Source organism: Petaurus breviceps, unplaced genomic scaffold (assembly GCF_028583685.1).
Source record: "Petaurus breviceps papuanus isolate PSGF00001 unplaced genomic scaffold, PetGlider_PUasm1.0 91041, whole genome shotgun sequence".
Taxonomy (NCBI): domain Eukaryota; kingdom Metazoa; phylum Chordata; class Mammalia; order Diprotodontia; family Petauridae; genus Petaurus; species Petaurus breviceps.
In genome coordinates this window covers 19,876,134-19,886,648 of record NW_027187400.1, presented here as the reverse complement: position 1 = coordinate 19,886,648, position 10,515 = coordinate 19,876,134, and positions in this window count along the sequence as shown.

Below are 10,515 nucleotides of genomic sequence, written 5' to 3'. Positions count from 1 at the left end.
ATAGCATTTTATTATTATTAGAACAAAATACCACCTCTCAGGAGTTTTTACAACAAAGTGTCTCCCTGCTAGACATCAAAACCATTCAATATTCCTCGGAAGATAGAACAACAGAAATAGCCCTGCTCAATCATCCTCTGAAAATAAACATCAGGTGATGCACAGAACAGAGAAATGGGCTCACCGAAGGTGGTTTCCTCTGGCAGAGGAGATCCAGCACTGAGGCCGGGGCAAATAAGGAAGCCCTAGCAATAGAGCTAGCACTTTTGTAGTGTGTAAAAGTGTGTGAAGCACTTAACTTGTACATCACATTCAAACCTCACAACAACCCTGAGAGGTAATAATAATAACAGTAACAATTATATAGTGCCTACTATGTGCACTGTGCTAAATGTTTGTAATTATCTCATTTGATCCTCACAAAATCCCTGGGATGTGGGTGCCATCATTAAGCCCATTATACAGATAAGGAAACTGAGGCATACAGACATAGTGACTCACCCAGGGTCACACAGCTAATAAGTGTATGAGGCATGATTCAAACTCAGTTCTTCCTGACTCCAAGTCTAACTCTATTCACTATACCATCTAGCTGCCTAAAGCTGAAAGGGTTCTCAGAAGCCATCTGGTCCAATTCCCTCATTTTTTTTTAAAACTTGGGAACTGAGATCCAGAGGTTTGAACTAATTTTGTCCAAGGTCACAGTTCATTTTTCTGTCATATTAGGTAAGTAACTTTCATTTCTTGGATTACTTACTAAATAAATATCAGTTCTGGCAAATCTTATTATGTCAGAAATGAGTAATGCTTCAAGTACAGATTCAGGGATGTGCTTTTCTATTACCTGACCAGACTAGCTCAACATGAAGAGGTTGGTCTTTGGGGGAAGAGAGAGTAGTGGGGAAAATAGCAATGTTCAAAGACTATCTAGTAAAAGAATGAAAGATCCTTGAGAGCAGACTGGTTTTGATTTTCTCTCTGTACCCTTACCACCTGGTATGGTGCCTTGCATATAGTAGGTATTTTGAAATGAAATGCATACTAAGATCCAAAGGAGTTGTTGTCCATTTCCATTGAGATTATAGACCCTGGAAGTTCTGAAGTATAGTTGCTGTTATTGGTGTGGTGTTTGTTGTAATAGTATTAGTATTATACAAAATGGCAACTTTCGCACCATGGTCTTAATGAAGGTTTTTAGGTAAATGCTACATGGCCATTTGTTAGAGATGCTAAAAAGGGGATTTTTGTTCCCATATGGTTTGGACTGGATGTCTGCTTGAGTCTTCCAACTCAGGGAGTTTTATTATCCTAGTACTTGATGAGGAGTAATGAGCAGAAGCTGCAAAGAGGCAGGCTTAGCTATGATTTGGGGAAAACACCACAGCAGCAAGAGCTATCCAAAATTTAGAGGGACTACCTCCAGAAATAGCAATTACCTCCTCAATTGAGGTTATCTAGCAAAGACTGTTTGGCCATGGCTTGGGTATGAGGTTGTCGGGTGTATGATGGTAAAAGTCAGATATCACTCTGAGATTTGAGGATTCTGGGATTAGAGCTTTTTTATAATGGATTTTATTGACATGTGCTATATTTTTTTATATTATCTACATGTCTCCTCGAATTCCTCCTCAAAAGTCAAATCTTATAACAAAATTTTTTTAAAAGGAGGAAAAATAAAAATTTAATAAAACTAACCAGCACATTAAAACAAAACAAACAAATTTTGCATACAAAACTCCACACCCATGGACACTGAGCTTTGCAAAGGAATGGACAGAGGTGTCTTTCATATGACTCCATGAAGCCATCTTCTTTATCATTTCATAACATTCAGTGTTTATTGTGTGGCTGTTGTTCTTTCCATCTACATTGTTAAGGTCACTGTGTATTTTGTTTTCTTGGCTCTACTTACTTTCCCTTTGTCAGTTCATGTCTCTCTATCTTTGTCTGTATTCACAGGATTCGTAGTTTCTTACAACATAATGACATTCCATTCCATTCATGTACCACAATGCATAAACGAAGTCATGCCCCAATCCACTTTGTTCCCAGTTTTTGCTACCACAAAAAAAAAAGTGCTGCTATAAATATTTGATGTGTATGGAGCCTTGCTTTTGTCAATGACCTCCTTAGGGCATATGCCAACAGTGGGATCTCTGGATCAAAGGGCAGGAACTTTAGAAACTTGATTTAGAATTCTTAAAGCATGGAAATCTCTTCCTACAGAAGGTACAAAACTCAAAAGCACCATATTACGTTCTGCTCCTTACATGTGAGAATCAATGCCCCAGGGCCAGCCTCCAGGTGCTCATAAAACAGAGTAAATCAGAAAGTTAAAATGATGCCAGACCTGACTTCCTATGAGATCTGAATGGGCTGGTGTCATCAGATATCCTCTGCTCCTATTTTCGCTCATTACAGCTCCCTCCCTGAATAAGAACTATGGTAATCTGCAGGTGTTGCTTGGGCCGATGATACTTCTACAGTAGTAACTGATGCTGAGAAGCCAGTAGTGAGAGGGGCCCATTGAGACCTAAGTCGTAGTTAATTAGCCCACCATCCTGATACCACCTGATACTTTAGCCAATCACTAACAAATCAAATAATCACTGTGAGGATATAACAAATGACATGCATCTTGACTAACTTCCAAACTGATTCATGGATTCTACTTTTAATGGTTGGAAGAGAGGACTACACAGCCGGGTGGCTTGCTTGACTTATCAGAAAGTCCTGGGATCCAACTTGAATCTAACTTCATTTTACAGATGAGGAAACTGAGAGTGATTAAATTACTTGCCCAGGGTCCCATAGTGAGTAAATGTCAGGGAAGATCAGATCAGAGCCCAGGTCTTCCTAATTCTAGGTCCAGTGTCCTACTCCCTTCAACTTTACTTCCATAAACACATTTCACCTGTATGAGTCTTCTCTCCTTGTGCAGACTGAAGTCCATCCATGCCTTCTCAATCTGACCTATCACATCTTCCTGTAAATAATTCATCCATGGAGTACTTACTAAATGTATTAGATGTTCTCCTCTGAGTTTTCCAATTTCAAATTTTCAAAATCAAATTTCAATTTAAAAAAATCTATATACTTATATCAATATACAGATGTTTATATCTATATTGAAATAGATATCTGTAGACAGAGAGACAGACAGATAGAAAGACACAGACAGACAGACAGACAGACAGACAGACAGACAGACAGACAGACAGACAGACAGACAGACAGACAGACAGATAGATAGATAGATAGATAGATAGATAGATAGATAGATAGATAGATAGATAGATATTTCAGAGTTACCTGACATAATAGTGTGCCATAGTAGATAGAGCCAATAAGGTCTTTGAATTAGAACCTGAGTTCAAGTTAGAAAGACCTAAAGTTGAGTCCTGCATTCTGTCCATGCTGGCTGTGGAACCCTGAGAAAGTCAGTTAACTCTCCAATGATCTCAGGCAATTCTCTACAACTTGAAATTTGAGGAACACTTGGAGATCTACATGGGCATGGGATTTACCTCCCTAGGTTTTGATGAATGAATGAAATCCTAGGTTCCATCTCTCTAAAGGAAAAAAAAAATTTAAAACGAAACCAGCATAGCACACAGGTCATCCATCTGAGATCCCTCCTTCTCACTGCAAAGTCTATCTCCTTTTTTTGATCGTGTATCTCCAAGACAATTCTCTAATGGCACGTTTTGTACATAAGTCATTTTTGATGACATCCTATGGCTGACATGTGTTCAACATGTGTCTTCTCATTCCCCTTTGGGTTCCCTGCAATTTCGTATCTTTCTGAAATTGTGCTGTTGCTATAGGATCGGCAGCCCTAGAACATCTCTGGTATTGATGAAACTCTTTTAATCACCCAATACAAAATACATTGGACAGTGTAAGATGCATGTGATGATGGCAGGCATCGAGCCCCAAAATGAACACGCAAAAGAAATTATATGGAGGCTATTGTCACAAAAATTGATTTCTGGCTCTTGTAGCAGTCCCTTGAAAGGTAAATACAAGCTGGATGCCAGCTCCGGTCTTCATTGGATTGTGGTAATTCACTAAGCCTGGGGTGGCTTGAATAGATCTGGCTATAAAGATTTTTTCCATAGACATGCTCGATTTGGAAACGTGCCACTAAGTCAAGAAGGGAGCAAAGCAATAATTTCTTTGGCAAGAAGGTGAAGGATGAAAATGCAGTCAGAAGTTTTCAGAGGGGTGGCTTCCAAAGCAGAGGAATCCCCCAGCAGGATCAAGATAAAATTGCTGAGATTGAAGGGGTGTCTGTGTGTTTGCATGTGTGTGTATATATGCAAGCATACATGTACGTATGTGTGTGTGTGGATGGGGGGAAGAGGGACTCATTGCAAACATTTTAAATAGAAGCCAACCTGGTGAAGAACAGTGTCTTTAGACCCTACATCCATTCAATTCAATTAATAAAATCATAGATATTGAGTTGGAAGAAGCCTCAGAGATCACCCATTCCAAACCCTTCCTTTTAGAGATGAAGAAACTTATGGCCAAGGGACTTGTGACTTACTCGAGATCATGCTGTTAGGAAGCATTGGATTTGAGAGAACCAAGTTCAAATGGGGTTGGGGTAATGGGGAATGACAGGCAGCATGAGAGCACCATGAGAAAAGAAAGGAAACTAGGTCATTCAGTACTGGCGACTTGAGTGGACTGGTGATACGTGTAGGGCTCCCTGGATCTCCCCACCATCCCTCTTCCAACTGCTACTATTCGTTCTCTTAATTAGGGTCCCTGCCCCAATTCTTTCCCCCACCCCCAGTCCATTCTCCATGCTGCTGTCAAAATGTTCTCTTTAGGCAGAGATATCATCATATTGGTTCAATCAGCTCAACCTGGTTCCTCCTGCCTCTTGGATAAAATGTAAGCTCTTTTGCTCACCTTTTAATGTCCTCTCTCCTTATCTCTTCCTCATAGAATCCCTCTTTTCCTTAAAGATACAGGGATGCTTACTACCTGTGTGACCTTGGACAAGTCACTTTACCTGTCTAGTCTCAGTTTCTTCATCTGTCAAATGAGATGATTGGACTAGATGGCTTCCAAGGTCCCTTCCAGCTCCAATTTGATCCTGCATAGTAAGAAAGCCTGAGTCATAGTCAAATCATAGGCCCCCAAGGTCACACAGATAAGAGATAGCAGAGCTTGGATTCCAAATCCAGTGCCTGGTTCATTACACTATAGCACATTTGCCTCCCCTAGGTAGGGAGGGCAAATATTATTATCCTATGTTAAATAACAGTAAATTGGAAAAAATAAAATATTTTTTAAAAGAAAAGAAAAAATAACAGGAAGCTGAGGGCCACAGAAATGAAATGACTTGCTCAGAGTTATATACGTAGGAAGTAATAGATCCGAGGCCAGATTTCCTGATTACAAATGCAGCCAGTGTTTTTCACCTTCCCTCTATGTTGCTGTACTTGTAACTCTCATGGACAGTCTGTAGCTTTAGTGTCTTTTTCTTGGGGTGGGGGTGGGGGACTTGTCAGTGTTGCTTTCTGTCAGTCCTGAGGATGGCTAGTGACAGAAGAAAGGTGGGACAGGCCCAGAGAGAAGCTTGACCCTCGGGACTCCATTCCTCAACAGGACAGGGAAACATCAGCTTTACTGTAAATTAAGCCACATTCCCTAGCCTTTTCCCTCCAACAGAAAGCACCCATCCTGTTGGCACACGTTGAAAGAAAGTGACTGATATTTCAAGCCCTTTCAGCTGGGAATCATTATTGTAAACAGGGATGCATTAAGGAGATGAGCAAAGATTAAAGAGACCAACAGGATTTTTGCATGGAAGTGATACACAGGCAGATAAAAAGCAATCAGAAGAATTTGCATAAGCTTTCATGGTCTCAAAGGTCATCTATTTGTGAAACCACTCCTGGAAATTTGTCATCTTGAATTCTGGGTGACTATTTAATTGAAAAGGAAAGGATTTAATTGAATCAAGTCAAAGGGACATATTAGATTACAGCCAATTTCCACCAAAAAGACATCTTTCTTTCTGAGAAATTAACATCCACATACATACAAATGAAAGTTTAGGAAGAGGGAGTGAAATCAGGGCTTTGTCAAATATCTCCAGAAGTATTGCATTCATTAAGCCTTATTGTTATTAATAATAAGATATGAGTATCTCATTGTGGATGGAGGGCCAGTCTCGGATGGATGGGGCCTGAAGGCCTGGGTCCAAGCCCGCCTTTGACATACAATCAACGTGTGCATATTGGCAAGTCATTCAAACCCTCAGTGCCCTGATTGTAGTCTCTAAAATTAAGTTACAGCTAAGTTGCTGATCTGTACTGATGTAGCGAGTTTGACTAAAGTGATGTGGCCATTTGGACCTGGGTTCAAATACTACTTTGCCATTTACTTCCCTGTTTCTGTCAAAAGCACCACTGTTCTTTCAGTTACCCACTTACCCTCTCTCACTTATCCTCCCCCTCCACAATCAATTCACTGCCAAGTCATGCTGATTCAGCTTCAATAGCTGAATCAAAGAGGGAGGAGAGAGGGAGGTGGGGAGAGAGAGAGGGAAGAAATGAAGGAAGGAAGGAAGGAAGGAAGGAAGGAAGGAAGGAAGGAAGGAAGGAAGGAAGGAAGGAAGGAAGGAAGGAAGGAAGGAAGGAGGGATGGAGGGAGGGATGGAGGGAGGGATGGAAGGAAAGAAGGAAGGAAGAAGATGGCTATGGATTATATATGCATACATATATACATGCATATGTCTACATATACACATGCATATATATAGCATATATTTATTTAAATATTTGTGTGTATGTGTCCTAGGTATAGGGGATACAAATATAATAGTGAAATAGTCCCTTCCCCCAAGGTGTTTACATTCTACTCTGAGGATACAATGTATGTGTGTGATAGACAGATGGATGGACAGACGCACAGACAGACAGATAGATAGATAGATAGACAGACAGACAGACAGACAGACATGGATATATACATAGACCCACATATATCCTTAGAATATGCAATGTGTTCTGAGAGGACTTGATGTGTTCACAGATAAGCACTTAAAGGATGTGTGTGTGTCCCTTAATTTCTAATCTGTGAGCACATTGTATGCTTCTCAGAGTAGTGTAGGGACTATTTCACTTCTGTACCCCCTCCCTCAACACAGTGCCTGTTACATTTATGACAGGACCTATGACTTCATCAATGAATATAAGTCCCCTTAAGTAATATTCTCTGCCAATGCAGATGGGCACCTGTGATATAACTCATAGTCTTAGAAAGTTGTCTAGGGCACTAAGAGGTTAATCAGTATATTTCAAAACTCTGGTACACAATGAAAACTTAATAAATGCTTGCTAATTGAGCTTGTGATCTTGGACAAGTCATTTCATAAATCTGGGACTCAGTTCCTATACCTGCAAATTGAAGAGGTTAGACTGAATGGTCTTTAAGTTCCCTCCTTTTCATAAACCCCTAGATTTAAATTTATGATCCTATGACCCTGTGATGGCAAAATTAACACAGGCTGCCTTGTCATGCATGCCAGCATCTGGAGCCTCTGGGAGAAATACCAGTTGTCCTGCAGTTCCTGCATTCATTAGCACAGTTCCAGCAAACACCCAATTTACAAATGGAGAACCTTTTACAGGCTCTTAACTGAGAGTTGAGAAGATAACTGAACCTGGATATTGTCCCTCTTGCTGTGTCAGGGGTAGGAGACTGGAGAGTGAACTGGACACAAGTTATAGGTCAGAACATGTCTTGGATAGGATTTTGATAACAATGTTTATGTTTATTTTTAACACTTTGATTAAATGCTTTTCTAGACCGTGATGACTCACATTTTTTTCATTCATGATAACTTTGCCATTCAATCTTTTTCAATTGTGTCCAACTTTTCAGCAACCCATTTGGGGTTTTCTTGGCAAAGAGATTGGAATAGTTTCTCATTTCCTTCTCCAGCTCATTTTTTAGTTGAAAAAACTGAGTCAAACAAGGTAAAGTGACTTGCCCAGGGTCACACAACTAGTAAGTGTCTGAGGTCAGATTTGAACTCAGGAAGATGAGTCTTCCTGATTCCAGGCCCAGTACTCTAGCCACTATGCCAACCTAGTTGCCCTTTATAACCTTAGACAAGTCATTTAACCTATGTCTTGGTTTTCCCGACTATAAAATGGGGAACATAATGGTACCTACCTCCTAAGATTCCTGTAAATAGCAAGTGAGATAATATTTGTAAAGCACTTAGCACAGTACCTGGAATACAGTAGGCACTTAATAAATGCTTGTCTCTGCCTTTTGAAATTACCTTGCATATTCATATATGTGTATATGGTCTCCTGAAATAAAATATAAGCTCCTTGAAGGCAAGAACCCTTTCATTTTTATATCCCCAGCGCCTGGCATGCACTGGGGATTTAACAAATGCTTGTGTATTGACTGGGTCTCACAATAAGCCCATGAGTTGCCCTAGATATTATTAAACTGAGATTCAGAGGAGTTTGCCAGGGGACAAGAGGTAGTAAATGCCAGAGGTGGTATTTGAACCCAGGCCTTCCTGACTCAAGACCCACCAACTCATCCATTAGGCCAGGTCATCTGGTAGATACACTAAGCAAAGCAGCATCATAATAACCCTGGAAATGCTGGTCTAAGGAGTTTGGGTGGATGCAGTGGAAATGAAAACACGCTTTCATAATGTGGTTCAGAAATAGCAGTAAGTAATGTGGCTGCTCTTGCATTTCAAGGAGAGAGAAACCCAGACCCCAGTAGAATGATATGGAAACCAGGCAAGAATTCTCGGGGCCCTGGTCCTTTTGTGAAGAAGACAGTTCTCTAATTAAATGAACTGCCCGGGTATTAATAAACAGCAGCAATCCCCACGTGAGCCTGGCTGCTGTCTTTTATTCCTAGGCCATATTCCTTATTATTTTCTAGGATGCTCTATAGACCTTCTGCCAAGGGGGAAAAAGGCATATATATTCTGCTCATTTAATTTCCAAGCAAGGCATAATTAGCACCAATCACGATTCATAGCTGCACAAATACAACATCTTTTTCTGTGTGTGTTGCATTATTAGGTTGTATGTGTCTTTCTTAATCCATTGGCTATTTCTGTGGCTTCCTCTGCAACAGAAGCCCCGGGGGTGCAGCCCACTGGTGTGGCACCATAGTAAACTCATCACGTTTCATGGCTGCCAACTCCTCCCGTCAATCATTTATTCAATAAACATCTCCTAAGTGGGTGTTATGAATCACAGCATCTCTGGGTAGGGAGGAGCATCAGAGGCCATGTAGTCCAACTGTTAAATGAAGGTTTATTATTATCATTATTAATTATTAAAGGATCATATGGAATAGCTAGGGGATACAGTGGGTAGAGGGATCAGTCTGCAGAGAAGAAGACCTGAGTTCAAATCTGGCCTCAGATCCTTACTAGTTGGGTGACCCTGGGTAGGCCATTTTATCTCTGTTTGCCTCAGTTTTCTCATCTGCAAAATAAGGATAATAATAGCACATACCTCCCAGGGTTGTTGTGATAATCAACTGAGATAATAATTGTAAAGGACTTAATGCCATACTCCTGGCATGTAGTAAGTATAGTATAAATGTTTATTATTACTGTTGCTGTTATTATATTATTATATGTAATTATATTATTACACATCATTATTATATTAATATAATATAATTAACAATGTTAGATACATATATCTATCTATATATACATATCTATATGTTTATATCTATCTATATATAGTCATATAGATCTATATCTACATACATATATACATATCTAGATAGATGGATGGATGGATGGATAGATAGATAGATGGACGGATGGATAGATGGATAGATAGATAGATAGATAGATAGATAGATAGATAGATAGATAGATAGATAGATAGATAGATAGAGATCAGATTTGGAACTAGAAGAGACCTCAGGGATCATCTATTCCAACTACCTCATTTAATAGGTGCCAGGATTTCATAGTTGGAAGTGACCTCAGCAGCTATTGAATCCAATTCATCCTCCCTCTCACCCCAAAAAAAGAATCCCTGACCCAACACAGCCAACAAAGTGGTCATCCTGTCTCTGGTTGGAGACCTCCAGTGATGGGCTATGTGGTATCTCCTAAGGCACTTCACCCTGTTTAGTGAGAGCTGAGATCCAATGGGAGTGTGTCCTCATATCAAGCTTAAATGGGCATCTGTAGCGGCAAGCACCCCAAGCATGTCCTCAGGGTTTGCTGCCCATACAGGTTCTTGGATCTGCTTTGATAAAGGAAAGCAACTCAAAATGGGTTAACAAGCTTACTTTAATCAGTCAGACATATATCATTTACCTTGTTCAGGGGAAAAGGTCAGCACCCCAAACTTCAAAGTATACAGGCAGAATTATCAAGACAGAAACAGATCAAGTAGACAGATTTCCAAACTGTCCAACCATTACATCCATACCCAGTCAACATCTGGGTTTCCACATCTGGGTTTTTCAAAGCCGGGG